The sequence below is a fragment of the Dreissena polymorpha genome, chromosome 6 (genome assembly GCF_020536995.1).
Source record: "Dreissena polymorpha isolate Duluth1 chromosome 6, UMN_Dpol_1.0, whole genome shotgun sequence".
Taxonomy (NCBI): Eukaryota; Metazoa; Mollusca; class Bivalvia; order Myida; family Dreissenidae; genus Dreissena; species Dreissena polymorpha.
The window spans coordinates 18,391,049-18,415,991 of NC_068360.1; the positions used below are offsets into that span (position 1 = coordinate 18,391,049).

Below are 24,943 nucleotides of genomic sequence, written 5' to 3' on the forward strand. Positions count from 1 at the left end.
AAACTTTTCATCTAATCCAGGGCCCCAGCTAGGATTTGAAAAAGGCACTTAGTCCAAATTTGGCAAAAGTGCACGTTTGAACGTGCTTGGATATTATCCCTGTGGAATATTTCAAATAACATGTGCTATATATGCATATTATTTAATATTATATGCATTTTCATTTTTACAAATACTTTTCAATTGATAAAACTAGTTTTACTGTTAAAATAAAATTAGTTTATTGAAAATTCATTGAATTTGCTGTAAAATAATTGTAATCAGATCCAATTAATAGAATTTTGGGGGTCAAAGGGGGCAGGTTTGAATCTTGGTGCGGCAAGGTACTGAGACTCTCTGTCATTAGGCCTAGCACAGGAGCACTAAACGGATAATTTGAATTAATCTTATTTGCAACTTTCTAACTATTATTACAATAACTTGTATAGTAAAATTGTGATTAACCTATCAACAAATCCAACTTTCCTTTGTCAAGGACCGCTTTGTGCTCATCATCCGGGCGGGGAATACAGAGCAAATATAAAAAAGTTCATTTTTTCACATGATTTTTTTTTCAACAGTGCTTTCTTGCAAATGAATTCCTCAATTTGTTATGCGGCTTTCGAGGTCCGAGATGGGAAATGTTATGCCACCAGCAACCTTTCTCCCCAATCCTATGACATACTCTGAAAATGAAATATTAATTTGAGTACTTACTATTTATTTAAAAGAAATTTGTGTATTTTCATTTTAGTTTCCAACTGTGTTGTTTTTCCTTCAAATGCCCGTCTACTTTTCATCATCTTTTAACATTTCCCACTGTGACAGTACACAAATACAATTACAATTAATCAGTCAATAATCTAAATAAAAGAGGAATGTAGGGAGTAAAAATACAAACCTTTTATGCTGTTCTGCAGTATTTCAAAACCACAGGAATTTGGTGAGACCAAATCACAGTAAAACAAGTCACTTTGAACCTCTTTTGCAACAAACTTATTGTACATTTCAACATTGTATTAAATACAAATTGTTTTTACACAATACTCTCTGCAAGACATTTTTCACTACAGTCTAGTCCTCATTTTGCTGAAGCATTATACTGACAATTTAGTTCAGTCGGTAAAGTGCTTAACCGCTCTTGTTTTCAAACAGCAACTTCTACCACTTCCTGTGAATTTAACCAATCCATTGAAGCCTGATAAGCAGTCAGTTTATCAACATGTACAGGTGTGACTCAGGGCTCAGTCAGTATTGGGGCAGCAAAATACTACAAGATCACGTCAGCTGATTGTCAGTGTTTATCTGAGATTAAATTAACATTGGTATATTTATGTACATTTTTATTTGTATACTATAATTTTTTTATTACAGACCAACATGCAGAGAAACTTCATTCATATTGATGATATAAACAAATAATATTAAACAAAACAGCTGTGTGTTTTGTTGAAGGAAACCTTAAAATGATGAAAACAACCAAGTCTTGTTCTTTATTAAACTCTACGGTCATTATTGTAATTATGAAATATTTATTAAAAAGGAGCAAAATTTGCAAACAATAAGAAGAATTAAAGGAGTGTAATAAAACAAATAAGTGCAAATAGATTTGTAATGCATGGTCATCCCCCAGACTTTAAATTATAAGTGGAAACTGTAAACGTCAGCAATAGATAAAATATATTTAAAGTTAAAATGTGTTATTGTAATCTCCTATTTTTTTTTACCAGCAATTCCAATAAATGCAAAATCTAAGAGTATAATTCATGATCACAAGTCACAAGGCTGTCTCCTTTTCAGCTTCTCACAAATTAAGTATAAAAATACTCCCAAATATGTTTTAGGATCTGAACGTGAACATCATAAATTAGATCAAAGATTTATGCTGAATGAATTATATTGTGACTGAAATAGTTGTGTCTATAATGAATGTTCATTGATTGTACAAATGTATAAATAAAATTAAATATTTTTATTTAAAAAAGGTTTATTAAGTTGTCTGTTACTGGTAATATTTTGTTGTGTACTTTTGTTTAAATTAAATTTATTAAGTTGTTATTCAGCTTCATAAAAAATTGTTAAGTCCAATATTACGCTCTGTAAAAACTATTAGGTTCAAATTTCCGTCATGTGGCTTCACAAATATTTTATAGTATGAAATTCTGCCCCGCGAAAGAAACAAAGTGCAAAATTCCGTCCACAAATTCTAAGTATAAAAATACGCCCGGATTTGTTTTACGCCCGGAAAAAAACCCAGCTGAATTACGCCCAGAAATAATTTGAGTTCCGGACGTTAAACTCATTCCGCCACTTGTACGGGCGAAATTCCAACATTACGTGCCAATTCCGCCTCGACTACGCCCGGAATCCGCCCCATTATTTCGTACAGGTTCATGCGATAATTTGCGCAAGATCAAGTTCGTAGTTATCCTGTATTGTTTACCTGTGATTATTCCACATACCCGTTGACATGTAGGACAACATGGCTTATAACTTAGTGATTGGTCGATGCAGTATCTACAGAAAATGTGACCGCACACTAGCTTTTTCGGATCGCAGATGTGCTCCATATATATTACACAATAGTCTTGTTCATTCAATTCTTCTGTGGAAATCTGAAAAGAAAGTCACATGTAAGGACTACTGAGATAATTTTGAACAGGCTATGTGTGATTATCATTCATAAATTGTCGCTGACTAATAATTAAAAAGTGGTTTCGCACAAGAAGACAAATACACCGACATAAATGACTCGTAGTGAATCTTAGAAATAAAAGAAATAAAACTATATGAAGATATGTTTACAATTTAGGTCATTAATGATCAACTGATTGCTACATGCAGATATAATACCTTAAATAACTATGAGCTTAGGCTATAAAACTATTGACACATATGCAAAAAATAATAATTTCTTAAAGCCTAAGTGATTAAGAACCACATATTCGAACTTGTCCGTGATACATGTGTTTAGTAAGCTTTATTTCATGGGCCAAACAATTGACCTCTAGATTGACAACGTTTCAATAAAATCACATTGAGATAACTGCACTTCTCCGATATTGTCATTCTTAGGAAAGGAGCAGAAATTAAAAAACACATGTTTAGTGCACGTTTAATTTTGATAAGGTAAAATGAGTGTTTATGGTGTACACAAAATTGTCCAATATGCTCAATGAGGTTGTGGTTGACCTCAAATAGCCAAATTCGAACTAGGAAGATATATGATTTTGACAATTGTTTCATATGGTCTTTAAAGGAAACTATTCTCGCTAAGATGTGAACAAAGAATCGGAAACATGTACATAATCGTGAATCAATGTTAATGTGATAAACTCTGATGACAAACGACCAACAAAAGGTGATCATTGAGTTCAAACTAAATATTTTAAATTGATATGATGTAACAAGTAGAAATAATGACAGCCATAAAAGGTAACGGTTACCCCCCACCCCCAATCAATAAGGACTGAGTCTTTTATTACCGGTAATGAGACTAGTCGGAGGGAAGTTTGTAAGTTCGATAACGGAGAATTTCTCTTTAAACTTCTTTAACATTTCATTTCATAATTTTCTTTTTTTTTCAGCATAGCGGTGCCAGAGAACTTCCACGATTTTTGGAAGAGAATACTGGTTATCGGTATACCAAAAAAGTATGCATACAATCTGGTCAGATTGTTAAAAAGAACTTTACTTTCAAAGTTTTATTTTCAACCACATTAAAACAATCCATAGTATCATGTATCACGTATAGTTTTATATGCCTAATGAAATCGTAGATGATTGAAGGTTATGGTATCTCTTCTTTGAAGCATTTTAGTTATTAGTTGGTTATAAAGCTTTCACTTTAGACCAGTATAGTCGACTAAAGGGCACTAAGGAGGCATTGTTTGATAATGTGCGATATTCTATTTGCGCGTCACATTTTGGCGCTCATGTTTCATTTTATGTCTGCATAGGCACGTTTGATTAACATTATATTCGACACGCCTAATGATTTGTGTGCTTTTGGGTGGTGTTCAGATAAAAAAGAAGTGGATAAGAACCAGCAATTCTCTCCTGATATATTTGTTTGGAGTTTCATTGTTTGCTTTATTATATGGAACAATATTGTGTGAAATAGTTTTGCAAAACAAACAAAAACAGTTTGCATTATTATGTACACAAACATCGACCGATTAATTCATTTTTTCCAACTCGCCTGTTAGTAATTTATTTGCTTCTTGTTTCACCAATTCATTCCTCTATTCACGCACATCTGGCGTCTTAGACGTGGAATAATTTTTGAAGGAACACAAACAACTTATCAAACATTGTATAAATGTACACTATTCTGCTAATTATAATCGAAAACAACAGTACACACAAACACACACTCAACAAAGATTTATGCATACCTTGTTTGAAGAAAGTGACCCTTCTGATATTTCGTCACTTTCAGAACATGACTCGTCCAGGCTTCCAATATCGAAATTCTTGTCATTTAATCATTTCTGTATGCAGCTGCTGCGTTTAAAGTTATATTCTTTAAAGCTGCTTTCAGTGTCAAGCCAGGTCAGTTTTGAATTGATCTCCACGATTTCTTGTTTAACTTTGTTTAATAAAACATATAATTGTTTGACGTGGTTTTGTGTTAGTAAGCTATCGATTAATTCCTGGTGATCTTCAATACGCTTTCCTAGTTCATTGCAAAATGTTTGAACTCTTGTAAAACGCTCAGTATTTGTCTCAAACGTTTCACTGTACTGTTTTTCGCATTTCGATTGAAGACCATCAAACCATGTGTTAACATCTATCCGTAATTGTTGAAGTTCCTTCATAAATTCCTGTTTACAGGTTTTATTGTCGGTTGTGTTTTTATCAATTTTATTTGCAGCACACTTCAATTTATCTGCCAAGTCTTGTAAGTGTGACTTGCAAGCAGTAACCTCTTCGTCGTCTATGTTAACCTCAAACAAGTCAACTATTTTGCACAATTTGTGGCATGAAACTACACAACGGCCACATAGAGTGTCTGAATGGTCTGAACAGAAGAAAATCACATTTTCTGTTGTGTGTGTTGCGCATTTGAGAGTGTGTACATCACCAGAATTCTGTTTAGATACTTCACGCGTAACATCGCCCGCAATATTTTGATCTAAAGTCGGTTTAGTTGTTTCAATTAAAAACGCCACATGATTTTGAAATAACTTGGTTGACCTTTTGTGCTTGTGAAAACAAGTCTCACAAATTCTAAAATTACAGTTTTCGCAGAAAGCAACAACTGACCCCGAGCCGCATACACCGCATTCATTTAAGGAGCATTCCATTGTGTGTTTTTTACCTTTAACTTAGTTTTCTGAAATAAAATATGTTCAATTACATGTAACAACACAACAACTTGGATTCAGTAGTGTTAAATATTAAGTAAAAGTGAAACTCTGAAAAGATAATCAGAATTTTAATTATTGTACCTTAGTCTTTTATTAAAAAGAAATTATTATACGATACAAGAAAATACATGCATCAAAGCAGGTAAAGCTACTGTCAATGTTTGCTATTGAACTTAGAAAGCAATTTCGTAAATTTTACGTGTACATGTACATTGTATTTTGTTGTGCTTTTGAATGTTTTTTTAATGTTTGACAAAAAGTATATACATAACTGCTATACAATCAAACAAAATCCGACTTAAAAACTTGTTGAAAACATTTAGGGAAACATTTAGGAACATTGCTGCGTGTCAGGCTTATCCATCGCTTTTATCGTAACCAATCATATTCTTTAGATAATTCTAACGAACTAAAATTCGCTTTACATCCAGTAGTCAGGAGAGCTGCGCGATGGAACTGGCTTTAGGTCGGTCCATCAGTTGGTATGTGCGCTTTTTTATTGAAATAAGAAAAGGCCCACCACTATTTAATGAAACGCTTTTTTAGAAGCATAATTATCAACAAGCGTGCACTGAAAAAGGTCAGCCCGACTCACTGACCTTCGTGACTTTCTGAAACTTCTTGTCCGGAGAAGTTTAATTCAACTAAGGACCAGATCTAAAGGGAATAATGCCAAAGGCACATTTTTGAAACAGACATATTAAACGTGGACGTTTCCTGTTCGAGGGATTTATCATCTAGTGCTGACAAATCGTGAAGGGGAATATGACGTTTAAAACCTTTTTAGATATACGTCGATAAATCTTACAAATCTATATTCTCTTTTTTTTCTCGCATATAATTATCACGCACCGATGATTACATCTATAAAAAATATGTGTCGTGCTGTGTGAAAAGAGGGTGTAATGCATGTGCGTTTAGTGTCGTCCCAGATTAGCCTATGCGGTCCGCACATGCTATCAGGAACGACACTTTCCGCTTTAATGATATTTTCTGTTTAAAGAAAGTCTCCAGTTTAGGCGGAATGAGTCGTCCCTGATTAACATGAGCGGACTTCACAGGCTAATCTGTGACGACACTTTATGCGCATGTGACATGTATTAAACCCCCTTTTCACACGGCTCATATGTATAATACAAACATACTATATTTGTTTAAGATACGCGCTTCAAGTGGGGTTATAAATTAAACCTACACAAATAGCGCAAGTCATCGAGATATTTACGACACTCAAGAACCGTAATCAATAGTGTGCATGCGTTAATCGGTGCTTTATGTTCATTTCTATCATACTATCTATCTATCTTAAATCTTAACGATTTTGCTGCAACTACTGATTTTTCCCCGCCCGCGGATTTTTTTTCCGGGACAAGTTATTATAATTATAAACTCAAATATTTTACTTATCATTTGTAAAAGGAGACAATGTATGCAACCATTTTATAAATGCTAATTAAAAGATTATCAATTTTATTTAAATACCGTATACAACAGCCGTCGATATATTAATTTTTTATAAAACGTACAAGATAGCTTAAACACACAATGTGCGCAATGAATCAGTAAGTCAGGCTTAGTTATTGTCTTTGTTTTATACGACGTTTAAAATTTAAAATATATATATATTTCGGTCTTTTTCATTATTTTCCACTCTTTTACATTTCTGACCTCGAAGATAACAAAATAGCCGGGCACAAATAAAAGTAAATAAAGAGATGCGTCGCGCAAGATCCTTATTGCTTATTTCAAGGAAAAGGTTGGTCTTACACAGCGATTAAAGTTCTTATTGACCTAATTATGATTAAACGTCTTTTGCATCCTATATCCGTCGATAACTTTAAAGCGCAGTGTCGAATTTCCAAATAATTGAAACATACTTTCTACCCTTATGAGGTAAAACTCGAAGCACTAAATACCTGTCATCGATACCTGCATTAAGCATATCATGTACATCGAAATCGGAAGTGGAATGAAATAAACAAATGAAATCTATAACTTTGTAGAACAAAATACGTAATATTTTGTTAATTAGCGTTTATTCGGTAATATAACAGCTCACATTTGACGACTAGTTTAAAAACTGCGGAATAATTTGGCTCAAATAAGGTTGATATAAGCGGCTGCGTTGCACGCAAGACCCATATTGCTTATTTCAAGGCCATGTTCAGTTTTCGTCTGAGATTTAAAGTCAAATTATGGCCAATATCAAACTTTAAGGTAAACCGCCTAGCACTAATTGTGAGTGTTCTATATCTATTTAAAAGCTCTACACAAAGCATTAGCAAAACACAATAAATAAAAAAAAAATCCTGTTAAAATGTTTTTATTCATTCATAATATATACATATACACACAATATATACTTAAATTACCATATGTAATGTGTTTTCGCTATATTAATACAATCATTACTCAAGCTGAATTAGGATCGTACTTCCTTCAACCTTTTTACCTTTTTTACTTAACTATTTATTTATGTATAGCACAATAATATTAAGTGTTAATTCTTAAACAAGAAAAGGATCAGATTTACAACAACAATGGCTACAGTGTTCAAAGAGATAAAGAGATAAAACATAGTACATTTGCTAATGTCGTTAGAAATTGACCTTTTTAACAAAGTTTGATTTTACAATTTTAGTGCAGATTACAACACAATTGATATAAACTTTATGATCAAATTGCAAACAACATAGTAATACAAGAAAAGAGTCATATTTACAACTACTATGGTTACAGTGTTCAAAAAAATAAAACCTAGTACATTTGCTAGTGTCAAAAATGGACCTTTTTAACAAAGCTTGATTTTACACTTAGAGTGCAGTTTACAACACAATCAATATAAACTTTATGATCAATATGCAAACAACATAGTGTCACTTGATTAAGAAAACACATTTTGCAGGTTTCATATATAATGCGAGTAAATAACAGTTATTTTTGTTATTCATGCAATTATGAATTACATATTAATCTTATAACTATCAAAAAAAATCCTTTATTTGATTCATTTGTTGTGTTTTCATATATATTTAAAGATAATTTTAGGCTAGCCTTAAATCCCTGAAAATGTGGAATTACTTCTTTCCTTTTGCATTCAAAAATGTACTTTTTAACTTCCATGAAAAGAATAAAGCAGTTACTGTTTATTACTATTTGTATATTTGCGTTTTTAAGCTATCCGAGATATCTTTAATAAGTATTTTTACTGTGTTACAATCCCAGAATAAATGGGTAATTGATTCTTCTGACATTTTGCAAAAAGTGCATGTTTTCCTATCGGACAAGCCCATTTTAAAAAGGAGTGAGTTTGTTCCCAATATTCTGTGGATAATTCTAGTTTGTAACCATTGAATATATGTATTATTCGTTTTTTTAAACACTTGTCCATGGACATTTTTCCATTGTATGGAGTCATCTGCAAAGTATTCATTCCATTTTGTTTGGCATGTGGGGATTTAAGAGTTCTCTTTTAACATATTGTATAGTAACTTATTACAAGAATTCAGAATGATAGGTTTTATATAGGTCGACAAAATGGGATATGAATGTACTTTATAATCTTTTAATTTTACATTTTGCACCGAGACAATGTATGTGGAAAGAACCTTTTTTATACCTTCATAATGTAAAAAGTTTACCGGTTTATTCATTTTGGCTTGTAGCTCTTGCAGTGACAAAATCTGTCCACTGTCTTTAATAATATCTTTAACAAACCGAATGCCATCATCATACCAATATTTCCAAAAAATGTACTTATTGTTGATTAATAAACAGTTATTAAAAAACAAAGGCATATCTACAAGTTTATCAACAGAGTCAATATTAATACTCTTAACAAAGTCAGAATATATTGTTAAAACATCTATCCAAAAAGCGTTGGTTATATTTTTAACAGCTGAAATTGCGTATAAACTGCCTGTATTACATAGTATATTAAAATCTATTAACTTTCTAGCCAAGGATGTAAATTTGTTCTGGCCTTGAATAACTTTTTTTATCCATGATAATTTTAAACTTTTCATAAATGCATTTATGTCCACCATTTTGAGTCCCCCTTCATCAAAATCTTTTGTTATGACTTTTGCTTTGATTTTTGAAGGCCCTTGCCACACAAATTTGAGTACTTTATCATTTAAAACTTTACAAATAGCCTCTCCGGGTTGTGGCAAAGAAACAAACAGGTGAATAAACATTGGAAGTATCAAGGTCTTAACAAAAGTTATCCTACCTAAGGGAGTTAGCTCTCTTCTGTTCCAATGTGCAATGATATTTTCTAATTTAACTACTTTGTCATTATAATTTAGCTCAATCATTTTAGGTAGATCAACATCGAAATTTAAACCTAATAATTTAAATTGGGTACATCCCCACACTAGTTTCCATCTTGTTTTTATGGACCGTGTGCTGTATTTTAAAGATCCTATCCAGACAACATGAATTTTTTCAAAGTTTACATTCAGGCCTGAATATTGTGAGAAGGAGTGCAACAATTGTAATGCAGTATTCAAGGTTTTTTCCGACCCGTCCATTAATAAATAGGTATCATCAGCAACTTGTGATATCTTATATTCTTCATTGTCAATTGTTATTCCCTTCATTTGCTTACATTTTCTTATTTTAATAGCTAGTATTTCTGCACAAAGGATAAATATATATGCTGAAATAGGGTCTCCCTGACGATAACCTCGTCCTATTATAAAGAAGTCTGACAAAAATCCATTCAACTGGACCGCATTTTCCATATTATTAAAAAAAAGCGCTATCCAGTTCTTAAACATTGGCCCAAAGTTAAAAAAATCAAACACTTGTTTTATAAAACTGAATGATAAAGTATCGAACGCTTTTTCGAAATCAATTAGCATCAACAGGCCAGGGATTTGGTTGCACTCAGTATAACTCATAATATCATATAATAATCTTGTGTTATCTCCCATGTACCTGCCTTTAATGAAACCAGTTTGGTCATTATTCACTAATTTGTTTAAGGTTGACTTAAGTCTGTTAGCTATAAATAAATTTAATGGTCAATTAAACGTGCATTAACATGACTTTGTACTTCGAAATCGAAAGTGGGTTGAAATACTCAACTGTCACTTAATCTCATATAAATTGTAACTACTATATATATTAAACATTATTTGTGAGTTACCGCATATTCGTCAATATAAACGCTCACACGTAATATTTGGTTTAAAATCTGCCTTTTACAAGAATGAAGAATATAGAAAACGAAACAATTTATATTAAACGTTATTGTCATGGTACAGCTATTCATTAACAAAATAAAGTTATAAATATTCTATATGATACATTTATCTATATTAAATGAAATTTACCTATTTTTATGCTTTCACCACAACACCTTCGTTAACGTTCTCCGAAAGAGCTTGAATCATCTTTGCACAATGTCCTCAACATAAAACAAATAGGAAATCAATCGGATCCTCTCGAGCTTTATGGAAGTAAGAGGAATTAGTTTAAACCTATCGACGAAGTTTATAAATAGTAACAGGTTATATCAGCAGTAATCTGTAATTATATTGGCATTCCGCAATAAATAACAGTAAAACCTATGTTAAGCAACAAGTGTCATATGAACTGGCAAATCGGCGGTAATTGACCGCCTCATAGAGGGATGGTTAATTATACCGATTAATATACACAATAATACAATGCTATTTTACTGGAAATAAATTGTCTTTCTGTTTGTCTGCCTGTTTATTTGTATGTCGTTATTTAGCACAAGTATTCCTATTGGTTTGTTTCGTACTATTTTCAATAATACAAATATTCGATGATCTTTCGAATACTGGTTTTGTTTCTAATATAGAATCGCTGAGGTAGTTATGTGACACTGACAGTCCAATATGTGACGTACTGGTTTTGTACTCGGTTTTTATGTACAGAAATAACTTGATCAGTGCTAACCGATTTAAGGAATGTACATGCATCGGTATAACCGATTCGGTTCAACATGTCCCGTACTTTCGATTACCAATCGTTTGCGTTATTTTTGAAAATATGTTAACTGGTAAAAATATGCCTTCAATGAAATGAACATGTTATGTATATGTACGTTCATGTGTGACCGTATACTCTATTTTTCATATTCAATTGTCTTTAAATAATTTAGTAAATTTATCTACTTTGTTTTGAATCATGATCTTGACACTTTTGCTTACTTCTTTCAATCCATTCAGATCAATTTCTGTGAATGGTCTTTGGTGTGAATATGTATATATAATCTATCAGGATACATTTGGTAAATATCGAAGTATATTATTACTGTTATTTGTTCAATCCGTGCATTTACCGCTGGTTATCTCCATATGCTTACGCTTTAACATTGCATAATTGCAGGATTAAAAAAAAATACTTATATTGAAATTGACACAACAATGTATTCAAACTATAAACATGCTATTGATATTCTATTAAAAGTTGTATCTTTCATTTAAGTTTAAAAAAAATCTAACTTGAAATTCAAATAACTGCATAAGTACTAGAACAATGTACATGTAGTTATGAATTATCAGATAACACGTGTACTAACTACTATGAATTGAATTATAGTACATGTTTGTGTGTAATTTTAAAGTTAAAGTTTTGCTTACTTTTGATGTGTTGTTACCAAGACTAAAGGTAGCTTTTTAACATACAATATGGTCGCAAGAAGTGACAAACATGATCAAAATTAACTCTTTCGTTGGATAATTCTCCAATTCTGGAAGTCTGGAATGTAAATTGAATTTTTTTTTTCAAGTAGTAAACTTGGAAACTATGATATACCTTATTTGTAATTTATCTATTGTTGTCTACTTAATAGTGTTAACGTATTTCTTCGTGTACATTAATAAGTGCTAATAGTTATGATATTCATGATCGTTTTCATTATTGTTATATGTAACGCGAAATAAAACTACATTTATTTGTTTTCACCTTTTGTTTAATTCATTCCCATGATAAAGAGTCAAAACATTGAAGTGGCCTTTATCAAATATTATATTATATTAGGTTACAAATGATATTCTAGTAAACAACTACATGTTATCGTATTGTGTTATATGTTTAACACAAATTTGTATGTTAACACTTCAAGAAAAGTGAGACATATTTTTTTACGATACCACGTGTAAAAACATTTGGTTACTTCAGACTGTGGGTTTCCGACATTTTGCTGCATATATATTGTATATGTGTTTGTGTCTATAAATTCCAGTGTACCGTCATTTGTATCGATCTGGATGCAGCAAAGTCTTTGATGACCCAACATTATATAGCCAAATGGTCACAAGACGTGTTGAACATGCCAAAACTGAGAACATACGCAACATTCAAATCGGAATTTAAGTGTGAAGACTATGTGAGGATGAACCTCTCAAAACATGAACGCTCATTACCATGTCAGTTTAGATCGGGAATTTTACCACTGAGAATAGAGACAGGAAGATACGCTGGGGAACCAGTTGAAAATCGAACATGTGGGTTTTGTGATCTAACGTCCGTAGAGGATGAGAAACATTTTCTACTTGTATGTGATTTATATGACAATATCAGGACTGACGTGTTTGGTGATATTCTCTTAAATCACGACTTTATCCATCTTAACCCAGAACAAAGGTTTTGTCATATATTGAATGTATACCCCATGAAGACTGCAAAGTTCATTGTTAAAGCATATTTGCTCAGGCAGTCCGTAATGTATCCATTGTAAATTTGAATCTGTATCAGTGCTGTATCTCTTATTGATAAAAGTATATTAGCCTTTTGATATTACAGTATACCCTATTGTTTTATGCTGCTTTTGCTATGAATAATCGTGTGTAAATTACTTTAATATTTTAAACATTGACGACATAATCGGGACCACTTGAAGCTGTATATATTTGCTGTATATATGCTATCTGTTTTCTCAGCCCCACTCGTACATCACTTGTTATGACATAGAACTGTATATATGTATGCTTTACGTGTAGATTGAGCTTAACAGCTAAGGTGACTTATAGGTCCAATGGGCCGGGTGCTTTTTTATATGTATATATTATTGTTTATACCATACGAAATGCATATGTCACTATAATAAACTATTTACTTACTTACTTACTTACTTACTTACTTACTTACTTACTTACTTACTTACTTACGTACTTACTTACTTACTTACTTACTTACTTACTTACTTACTTACTTACTTACTTACTTACTTACTTACTTACTTACTTACTTACTTACTTACTTACTTACTTACTTACTTACTTACTTACTTACTTACTTACTTACTTACTTAAATAAAATTAAGACCCTGTCTGTGTTATAAACAAGAGCTGTAATCGTTAATTTACTTAGCTTCATTAATGTTTAGCTTTATTGATATGTTTCGTGAACAAAATATTTCAATTTATTCCATAAAAATATAATAAATATGACAAAGGAAATTAAATGAAGTATCTAAACAAAAGCATAATCGCCTAGACCGTAGCATCAGTTCTCTGCGTCTGGACCGCGCGATACTTTCGTATGTCTTCATTCCTTACTTACTTTCATTTTAAAAACCTTTTTTTCTATCGTATAAAGAATTGTATTCTCCTAAACAAGATGTAATTACTAAAACTGAACTCCAAATTTTAATGCTACAAATCGGTATAAAGTACGAACATGTCAACCGTAAATCTAGATTCTAAAACGAAGTGATATTTGCAAAGTTTTAAGTTATAACTCGCCGGGCTGCCCAAATCAGAAGTAAAACATAATATATATATATATATATATATATATATATATATATATATATATATATATATATATATATATATATATATGAAAACTGCGTAACGTAGGCTTTCTAATGATATACGGCTTATAAATTTTTTCCTTAAATCAGAATAACAGCGGCATATACAAATAAAATGGTACTCATCTTCTAAATCCAAGTCATTGCAACATAAACAATAACGTTCATTACGTGGTATGTTATTTTGGGCGTATCTGCCAGTTTGAATTCTCAAAGGATGTGCAGAGACTCTTAGTCTTACACAAAATAATCGCAGACGTCTAGGAATTAAGTCTAAATATGTTTCATATTCCAAACAGCTTTTAAAAACTTTATACATATCTAATACAGTACTATTATTCATTTTACCGTACCACTCTTGTTTAAAATTGTCAACAAGTCTACATTTAAACTCGCTAATAAAACTATTAACTTGAACAACGTTTGGATTTTCAAATACATAACCAAATCCAAAATTATTTAACATGCTCTTGACATTTGAGACCCAGTTCGTATAACCTTTATTACAATCGTTCAAGGCTTGTTTGTACACATTTTGCATTATGATATTTTCATTTCTCAAAATTTTAAACCAATATTTAAATTTTTTTAACAAATCTGTTTATATACAATGGATATCTACCTAATTCTCCATAAACAGCAACATTACATGTATTTATTTTCACCTGCAGCAAGCGTTTGCAAAATTTTAAATGTATACGTTCTATATCATCTGACTTCGTGAAACCCCACACTTCTGAGGCATAATTTAATATAGAACCCACAAAAGAGTCAAATAACTGGCAAAATATTTTCGGTTTTATGTCAAATTCATTGCATTTAAACAATAATGTATTCAATGCTTTAAGGGCTTTACCAACCAAATGTTCTTGGTTTAATTTAAAACTTCCAGTATAATTCAACACCGTGCCTAAATAAAGTTAAAGTTATCAACAACTTCGATATAATTACCATTGTATGACCATTTTTAATTTTCTTTTAATCCCCCTCTTTTCCGAAAAACCATTATTTTAGTTTTTGCAGTGTTAACATTTAGCCCCCAAGCATTGCAGTATACATACAATTTATCTAAATGTGATTGGACCTCAGCAGGTGACTTGCCTAAAATAGCCATGTCATCGGCAAAAAGTAATAAAATCAACACAATATCATCTATACTCAAACCAGAGTTAATGCTATCTTGTAAGTAAAGTTCAAGATCTTCGACAAATAAAGAAAACAAGATCGGCGACATTACCTCCCCTTGCCTCAGTCCAACCGCATAGCTAAAATAATCTGAATAAGATGAACATGATTTAACACGTGACTTAACATTCGCATACATATCCTTCACTATTCTAAGCAATTTACCTTGTATACCAGACTTAAACATTTTCAACCATAATGCATTGCGGTAAATACTATCAAAACATTTTAACATATCGACGTAAATAACAAACAAACGTTTATTTTCATTCAAATAATTATGAACAATTGACATCAGAATAAAAATAGCATCAACAGTTGAATAACCTTTTCTAAATCCGAACTGCGCATCTGAAATAATAATGTTTTCATTGCAAAAAGTTTCAATGCGTTTATTTAAAATCGTGGTAAATAATTTTGAGAAACAGCTAACTAAGGTAATCCCTCTATAGTTATTTACATCATTAACTGAACCTTTTTTATGCAAAGGGATTATAACCCCTTCTGTCCATTTATCTGGGAAAAAGCCCGATACAAAAATACCGTTAAACACATCGCATAAATGGGCAGATAAAATATCACTACATTCAAGAAAATATTCATTCAACATACAATCACTACCCGATGATTTATTACGTTTTAAATGTTTAATCGCATTACGAACTTCCTCAACAGATATAGGCAAGTCAAGTTCAGGAAATGAAGAATTTTCTAAGTTAAAATCATTATTTAAGCAGAAATCCTCTGCTTCAATATTACAAACATCTGATATATTACTACTTAGGTTTTTAAAAAACTTTGTAAATTCTTCTAAAGATATTTTATTTTTAATAACTCTATTTTTAGATTTGAAAAAACGCCAAAAGTCCCTTGGTTTGTGTTTTCTTAAATTTTCAATCTCAATCATTTTTTGCCTATAACAACATGCTTTCTTCTTTCGAATTAAGTCCTTATAAATCCTCTTACAGGTACATAAAAGTTCTCTATTTATATCAGTTTTACTTGAGTTAAAAATACGTAGAGCGTCGTGGTACACATTTCGTGCAGTATCGCACTCGTTATCAAACCAGTCTGCATTCTTAATACAGCTATTTACATTAAAACTAGGGTTAGTGTTATAAACGTATGTTTTACTAAATAACGGGTCCGCAACACTGCGAATGGTTTCAGTAAATCTATTCAAAACATCATTGATTGCCGTTCTACTTGAATAATCAACATGCTGTACAATAGAATTGAATACAGGTAACATAGAAATAATACCTGAGCGAAATTGACCTCGTAACACATCGTCCCATTTATACTTGACATCAGTGTGAGACTTGTACTCAGCTGAGACATTGTTACATAATAATGAAAAATGTAACGGGGCGTGATCACTAAATTCGTTAAAATCATGGACGGTAAAATCAGATATACTAGAAAAACTGTATTCGTTTGCCAACAAATAATCAATTACAGATGTACCGTTATTGGAATAAAAAGTTTGTTTACAACTATTACCAACTCTACCATTAGCAATACGTAAACACGTAGATTTACATAAATCAAGTAATTTTAATCCATGGCTATTTATTGAGATATCAACTGAGGCCCTTACATAAGTGTTATCTGGACAGTAATCGTCATCATCATAAACAGTATTAATTTTATCATGTACAATGTATCAGGGCTGTCAGTGATTAGTGAGATATTTGGAATACGTGTTTTATGTGTATAGTGTTTTTTCGTGTGTTAAGTTTTGTGTTCGTGTTCATCATCAGTTTTTTGTCAGTGATTATGATATATCTGGAATAGGTGTTGTTGTGACTTTGCCTTCGATCTGTACCGAGCCGAGAGAAGACGGGACGTAGACCAGACGAGTAGTGCGGGTTTTAGCGTGTACCGGTAGTGACGACAGACGATGCGGGTTCAACTCTGGCATTCGAAGGACCGAGACGAAGCGAACAACAGCTCCTGACTATTAACTGTACATATTGTAAATAAACTTGTATTTTAAAGAAGAACGTCTCGGTTTTAATAGTAGAAACATACATATAATTTCACATTATTGGCGACGAGGGAAAACTTTTAAGTAGTAAATTTGCAATTGGGGCTTTCTGCACCAGGCAAATTTAGGAAAATTTGACACTCGTAACTTCATTATTATTCGTCCGATATTAATTATAATGGTACCGTTGTAAAGAAGATCCTCTACAGATTCTAACCATATCAAAATATTTTATGGCAGGGTCGTAGTCGGCCTGTAAATCGCGGACAAAGTCGGCCTGTTTTAACGGGTTTTTGTACACACGCAAATGCCGTAAAGAAAACCCGGAACCGATATAAATGGTTATAACTTCATTATTATTCGTCCGATATTAATTATAATGGTACCGTTGTAAAGAAGATCCTCTACAGATTCTAACCATATCAAAATATTTTATGGCAGGGTCGTAGTCGGCCTGTAAATCGCGGACAAAGTTGGCCTGTTTTAACGGGTTTTTTTTACACACGCAAATGCCGTAAAGAAAACCCCAGGGTTCGCACAGGGCTTGAAAAGTGCTTGAAAACGAGTCCTAGGCTTGAAAAGCCCTTGAACAAAGGTTGGCCTTGAAAAAGTGCTAGAAAAATACTTATTTCATGTAAAAAAGCCTTGAAAATTTTTATTTTGTTCAAAATTACTTTTATCATCGCCATAAACTTAAATCGTTCTTAAGGAAAATATTACAAAAATTTATCATAAATTCCTTCGCGCAAAAAATGTGTACCAAAATATAAGTTTTGTACACTATTGGGTACGAAACATTAAGTGTACACGTCACAGATTATGTGTACTACGTCAGAGGTTCGCCATTGTGATCAATTTTCGCGAGTAAAAATTCAGCGATGGGGAAGTGTCGTTTTAAACCAGAGTGGTTAACTGAATATTCGTGGCGCTACTTTCTGGTCATAAACACCGATGATATGCAGAAAAATGCTTAAATAATTACAACTTATATGATACGTCAACATTCTTTAAACATGAATATTCATGGCGCTATTTTCTGGTCATAAAGAAGTTGTCAAAATGACGTTTATCGTTATGTTTTGCGCGAAACTTATGAATGTTCCTCGGAACAGAAAACAAATGACATTTGAAAAGCACATTGTTGGGTCTATATAAAGACCATTGGTGTCGGGGGGAATGGGTGAAAGCGCTTTGAAAAGCCACGATAAAGGGGAAACCCACAAAGAAAACATGAAATTGAGAAGCAAACAGGGGTCCTGCATTGTGCTTTTTGGTGAAACAGGAAGGTGCTATTGTTAAAACTGTGCAATCTAAAACAGACATTAACAACAACAGCCCTGTGAAATACAAAATGTTATAGTAAATGACTTCTGTTTAAATGAAATGAACTAGTCTGTTTGATGTGAGCATATAAAGAGACAGTGTGTTTGTTTGTAATAACTTTAAAAGGTAAATACATATGTGAGACTCATTGAGTTAAGGATGGATAACATTTATGTGTATGTAATAATTAGAAATAACACAAATGATTTATTGTGAAATTAGTTTAATGTGTTAGAGCAAATAAATGATATATACTGTGTTAATCTGGCTTGAAAATGCATTTTTTAAAGGAAACTAACATACGGTTCTCGGCCTTGAAAATGAAAATTTGGCCTTAAAAAGTCCTTGAAAAGTGCTTGAATTTAGGTTTGAGATTTTTGTTTGAACCATGAACCCGGAACCGATATAAATGGTTATAAATGCATAACTATTCGTCCGATATTAATTATAATGGTACCGTTGTAAAGAAGATCCTCTACAGTTTCTAACCATATGAAAATATTTTATGGCAGGATCGTAGTCGGCCTGTAAATCGCGGACAAAGTCGGCCTGTTTTAACTTTTTTTTTTACACACGCAAATGCCGTAAAGAAAACCCGGAACCGATATAAATGGTTATAAATGCATTATTATTCGTCCGATATTAATTGTAATGGTACCGTTGTAAAGAAGATCCTCTACAGTTTCTAATAATATATAAAATTGTTTATGGCAGGGTCAGAGTCGGCCTGTAAATCGCGGACAAAGTCGGCCTGTTTTAACGGTTTTTTTTTACACACGCAAATGCCGTAAAGAAAACCCTGAAAAGGAAAAAGGGGTTATAAAAACATTATTATTATTTCGATATTAATTATAATGGTACCGTTGCAAAGAAGAACCTCCACAGTTTCTAACCATATTAAAATATTTTATGACAGGGTCAGTGCCAACCTGTAAATCGCGGTCAAAATTGACCGAAAAATACCGTTTTGTTTTTGTACACAAAACAATGTCTTGAGGAAAACACGTAAAAGCTTAAAGGGGCTATAAAAGCATCCTTTTTCTAACCGACCATACATTTTTGGTACCGTTGTTATGGTTTTCTTCCACTGTTTCTAAATATGTAAAAAAAACGTGAGAAAGCATAATATGAAATAAGGCGATGCATCAAAGCGAGCTCAATTAATCTGTAATAGAAGAAACCACGGACTCTAGATGACAATATACAATATACGCACCGTGAAGAAACTAACACACAACTTTTATACAGATAATATTTGCATTAAATCATTTAAGGCACTTCCTAGCAGAAGAACCTGGAGTTCGTAAAGACTGTTATTAAAAAGTAAGGAAATGAACTTTCAATTATTACTTTAATCAGCAATTCAACAACAAACGGGCCATATTAAAGGGTTTCATGTGACCTAATGAACTGAACTGTTAGCCCAAAACCCCGCCCCAAACAGATTGTCATACTATCCGTTGCCAGCCTTGCAACCACAATTTACCTACGAAGGTCAGATCGGGATTCGAACTCGAAACCACCCATTAGCCATCTAAATAAGATATGATTCCGGCCTGGGTTGCTCTACCAATTAAGCTATTCTGACCGTTTGAAAAATATATGGGTAAACTGCAATTCTGTTGAATAGCATGATTAACTTGCTTAGAAAAACGTTTCCAAAGAATTACATGTACATTTCATTGAAATTGTTTTATGATTTAGAACGATATATTGTCAGTTCAAAAGGTCACACGAGGCAATGTTTGAAAAGCCCACAAAAGCTTCCGTTTGTAAAATGGTGATTTTTAATGGATTTTTAACTAGCTCTAAATCTATTGTAGATATATTTGCAATTTCTACATTATCGTCTTCCGCGTCATCAATGGTCATTTGATTAAAACACGTCTGTTCACTGGTAAATGAATCATCGCTGCTTATATTTAAATGGTTTTCTTTTTCGAGAACGTCTTCTGCAATTGAACTTAAATTGTTGTAAAACTTTATTTGTTTACAAGAAGTGAATGAATTGTTGGTGTTCCGGCTTCTTTTTTTAGACGTTGGTGTTTTGGGGGTTGATGCTATTAAATTGGCGAGCTTTTGTTTCAGCGATGTGTCGCAAGATTTTCCAGTTGGTGTCATGAGTATTGAATCGGGTGCTGGGTTTATTTCGAAGTCGGCTTTTTTCGGTTTCTTTTGTCCCGTTCTTTGGCAACACGCGGTTTGCTATTTTTTTTCGAATAAGCGTGAGATTTTTAACCGTGCGTTTATCACAGATTCCATCAATACCAAAAATATGAATCATTTTCTGCACACGTGAAATGCAAATTATTTCATTGCGAATGAGATGCTAATAGACTGATGTAATGACAGCGATGAATTAAAGAATCTGTTTGTCTTACATGTACACTATACATGAAAGGAAGGTATCATTAATCTCGTTTATTTTATAAATATTATTATGAAAAATTATTCCGTAAAAGGCATAGTCAAACGGAAAAACTTTTCATGGTTATTATAATATATCATTCCTTCACTAAAATGAATGATATATCTTTGAATAGTTGTCAATTTTGTGGTTTAAATTTGAAATGTCATAATATGTAACGTCTCTTACAGAGTATATTATATATACGATTTTGTAGTGACTGTCATGTTTCATACATAGCACACACAATGCACCCATATCCGATTTTTCGTCATTTAAAGTCAAAAGTTTCAATTGGTTGCATCAAAATATCACTCACTACAAGTTGGTTTTTAACTACTTCAAAAAATGAAAATGTCCCTTTAATTGACTATAGAGGATTTGACACCATTGAGTTAAAGCGGGTATATACGATTTTGTCAAATATTTATGAATTTATATAAACTGTGTAAAAAACTTCTTATATATATATTTCAATAAAAATTAAAATAAAAGTTAAGAAGAACATATGTCGAAAAATGCGAAATAACCCAGATATTTAATTCTGAAATTGAAAACGGCTGTACAGCCGAATTCGCCAGCATGTATACCATACAAGTACGATGTTCATCTAAACTTAGTTTAACGGTTTATTTGAATTCCTGCAACGATATCTATTCATACGACACACAAACACTATCTCCGATCCTAATACAAAGACGAATGCTTCGGTTATTGTAGGAAAATATGTACGTCACTATCGGCTCGGGCGCTAATTTGTCTTTGCTGCATTTTATGAAATTCAGCTTTAATGTATAATTTTTCTTGCCTATTTTGTGTTATTGTAACATATTTTATCAATATATTACAATTAAACACATATAAAAAATCGTATATACCCGCTTTAATGCTGTTAGTACAGATGACATAATAGTTTTAGATTTTAATTCGCACCTTTCGCTTAACTCAACGTTCAATGGCACGCGCACTTATTATTGTAACTAATGCAAGCTAAAATTAATATGTGAATACTTTCTAAAAAACCACTATCCTGCGAAAATGGATCTTTTTTAATTGTGGTTCCCTCTTATGTTGTCCGTCGACCTTAAGAATAATGTGTCAGTGATAAAAGTATTGTACATATTCACATGCTTTGTAATAAATGAAAGATGCAAATGTGTCCAATTCATCTTTTTCAGTGCGCTTAATGTAGCTTCTTTACCTGTGACTACGTGCTTATTTTTTCGAAGAAATGAAAGATTCAAATGTGTCTTATTGATATAATACTACATGCTATACTGCCAGAGTCATGCGAAAATGGATCTTATTTCTTAATATCCAACTTAATTAGCGCCGTCTTTATTAAGGCTATGTCTATTTAAAGAACAGATTACAGTGAAGTTTATACTAATGTGCAACAATGATGTGGGTCCACACTCGTTGTTTATTTTAAATGTACATAACAATTTGGCAATAAATGACATCAGTTATTTTCAGTAAATCCAATTTTTAATAACAGTAGCCAGGTGCCTGAGATAAAGCTGATAAATAGGGATAACCACAGCGGGTGGCTAATACACAGTGTAGACTTCCCCTGTTTTATTATTGGAATTGTTTTTTATCTGATTGGCATTTATGAAGTGTATTAATTCGGGTCTGTTGGCGATCAGTTTATGTGCAAAAGTGTGTTTCTTACATACTTTCAATCGTTATGCTTTTATACACAATTTCATGAAACCATTTAATTAAATACATTGGCGCGTTGGAACATGAATTATAAATCAAGCTGAGTGGTAGCAGTTTTTAAATCGCATAACTCGCTTAAATCAACGTTCAATGTCACGCACGCTTAACAAAATTATAAAAACATCACGTGATTCATTATATTTGTTTAAAAAAGTATGTACACATATTATATGTATTGGTATATTTTGTTTTTGTTTTTAATCAACAAGAAAAAATAATACATTGTCATATATATAGCGCTTTACCTTTGCAAAATTCTACATTACATAAAGAAGTATCGTTTTTGTTAAAGTGAACATGCTTGACATATTTATAATGCATTATTACAAGTATTATAGTGCAAACGGAATTTGACCTTTAAATTTATGCAATCCACATTTTTAAGCGTCGTATTGTAACAGTAGCAGACAACAGGCATCAGGTTATTAAGAATAACTGATGTATTTATTGAACGTGAATAACATCACCAAGTAACATGTTTTGAAATAACAAATAATAGTATAACATTATTCATCTATCAATGGTCATTAAAAGCTATGTTTAAAAGCAAATAATATCAAAATGTTTGCCGAAATAAACAAGTGTGCTGTGTTTGTGTCACGCTCTATTGGTATTTAAGTCGGTCCATACAATCACCGAAAAGCACTCAATTTCTCTCTCTATATATGCAATATATTGTTTCAAGCGTGTGTTAACAGGTTTAATTAGTTATTAATGGTTATATGAATGTATGTCTATACTACATTTTGCCCAAAATTGGATAAATATCGGCAATATACCGACCGGATAGCAATTCATGTGAAGACCGAAAAGCAATCAATTTCTCGCTATATAAATGAAAAATTGCGTTTCTATTGTGTGTAACGGATTAAATGAGTTATAAATGGTTATATTTTATGCATACTTATACTACCTTTTGTTTATTATGATGTATTAATGCCCAAAATTGGATAAATATCGGCAATATACCGCCCGAAAAGCACTTCATGTGACGACCGAAAAGCACTTAATTTCTCGCTATATATATGAAAACTTGCGTTTTTATTGTGTGTAAACGGACTAAATTAGTTATAAATGGTTATATCTCATGCATATTTATACTACCTTGTGTTTATTATGATGTATTATTGCCCAAAATTGGATAAATATCGGCAATATACCGACCGAAAAGCACTTCATGTGAAGACCGAAAAGCACTCGATTTCTCGCAATATATATGAAAAATTGCGTTTCTGTTGTGTGTAAATGGACTAAATTAGATAAAAATGGTTATATTTCATGCATATTAATACTACCTTGTGTTTATTATGATGTATTAATGCCCAAAATTGGATAAATATCGGTAATATACCGACCGAAAAGCACTTCATGTGAAGACCGAAAAGCACTCCCGCGACAGCACAGAATCACCGAAAAGCACCCAATTTCTTCATATTTACATAAAAGTAAGCCATAAGTGCCGTTTATAATGGATTGAAAACATGTACGTATTAATTAAGTCATTAATGACTTCGTTAAATATTGATTTAAGTTTAAAGATTACACACAATAGTATTTTATTTGCAACCGAAAAGCACTATCGCGCCAGCATAAAATCACCGAAAAGCACTCAATTATTCTATATATACATGAAAGTAAACTATAAGGGCCGATTTTAATGGAGTGAAAAAATGTACATATTTATTTAGTCAATAATGACTTTGTAAAATATTTTTTTAAGTTTAAACATAAAAAAGGCAGTTCTTCTTTTCATTTGCAGCAAATTAAAGGTTAAAGACCGATTGTTTAAAAAAACTGCTATTTTATGAATATATATCAAGCACGTACACTTAACAAAAAATACGGTATTTCTTTATTTAATGTAGAATTTTGAAAAAGTAAAGCGCTTTATACATAACAATGCTTCTTTCTGGTACTTCTTGACCACAATGTATAGCATATTATATTGTACATAATTTATAAAAAGAACTATGCGCGTCCCATTGAACGTTGAGTTAAGCGAGAGTTGAGAATTAAATTACACATTCATTGTTTAATTTTTTTTTTAAATTTAAATGATTAAAAAATTATGTCAGAAAACCAGCTTTTCTGCATTAAATGACCTTTAACAAAACGCCATTAGACCCGAATGAATACACGTCATATATTCCAAGCAGGTAAATAACAAA

General features: G+C 32.1%; 1 protein-coding gene, 1 long non-coding RNA gene and 1 pseudogene across 3 annotated transcripts in view; 1 reads left to right on the forward strand and 2 right to left on the reverse strand.

The window, feature by feature from the left end:
- The window catches only part of LOC127834880 (polyubiquitin-C-like), a 321,474-nt pseudogene that overhangs the window by 272,374 nt on the left and 24,157 nt on the right, over positions 1–24,943 (forward strand).
- The window catches only part of LOC127834914 (polyubiquitin-C-like), a 345,452-nt gene that overhangs the window by 66,692 nt on the left and 253,817 nt on the right, over positions 1–24,943 (reverse strand). The gene's annotated exons all lie outside the window — the stretch shown is intronic.
- The window catches only part of LOC127834917 (uncharacterized), a 71,601-nt gene that overhangs the window by 5,541 nt on the left and 41,117 nt on the right, over positions 1–24,943 (reverse strand). For both annotated transcript variants that reach the window (XR_008028282.1, XR_008028281.1), the window contains exon 3: positions 2,423–2,594. This is a non-coding gene — a long non-coding RNA (uncharacterized LOC127834917). The remainder of the gene's footprint in view (positions 1–2,422; positions 2,595–24,943) is intronic.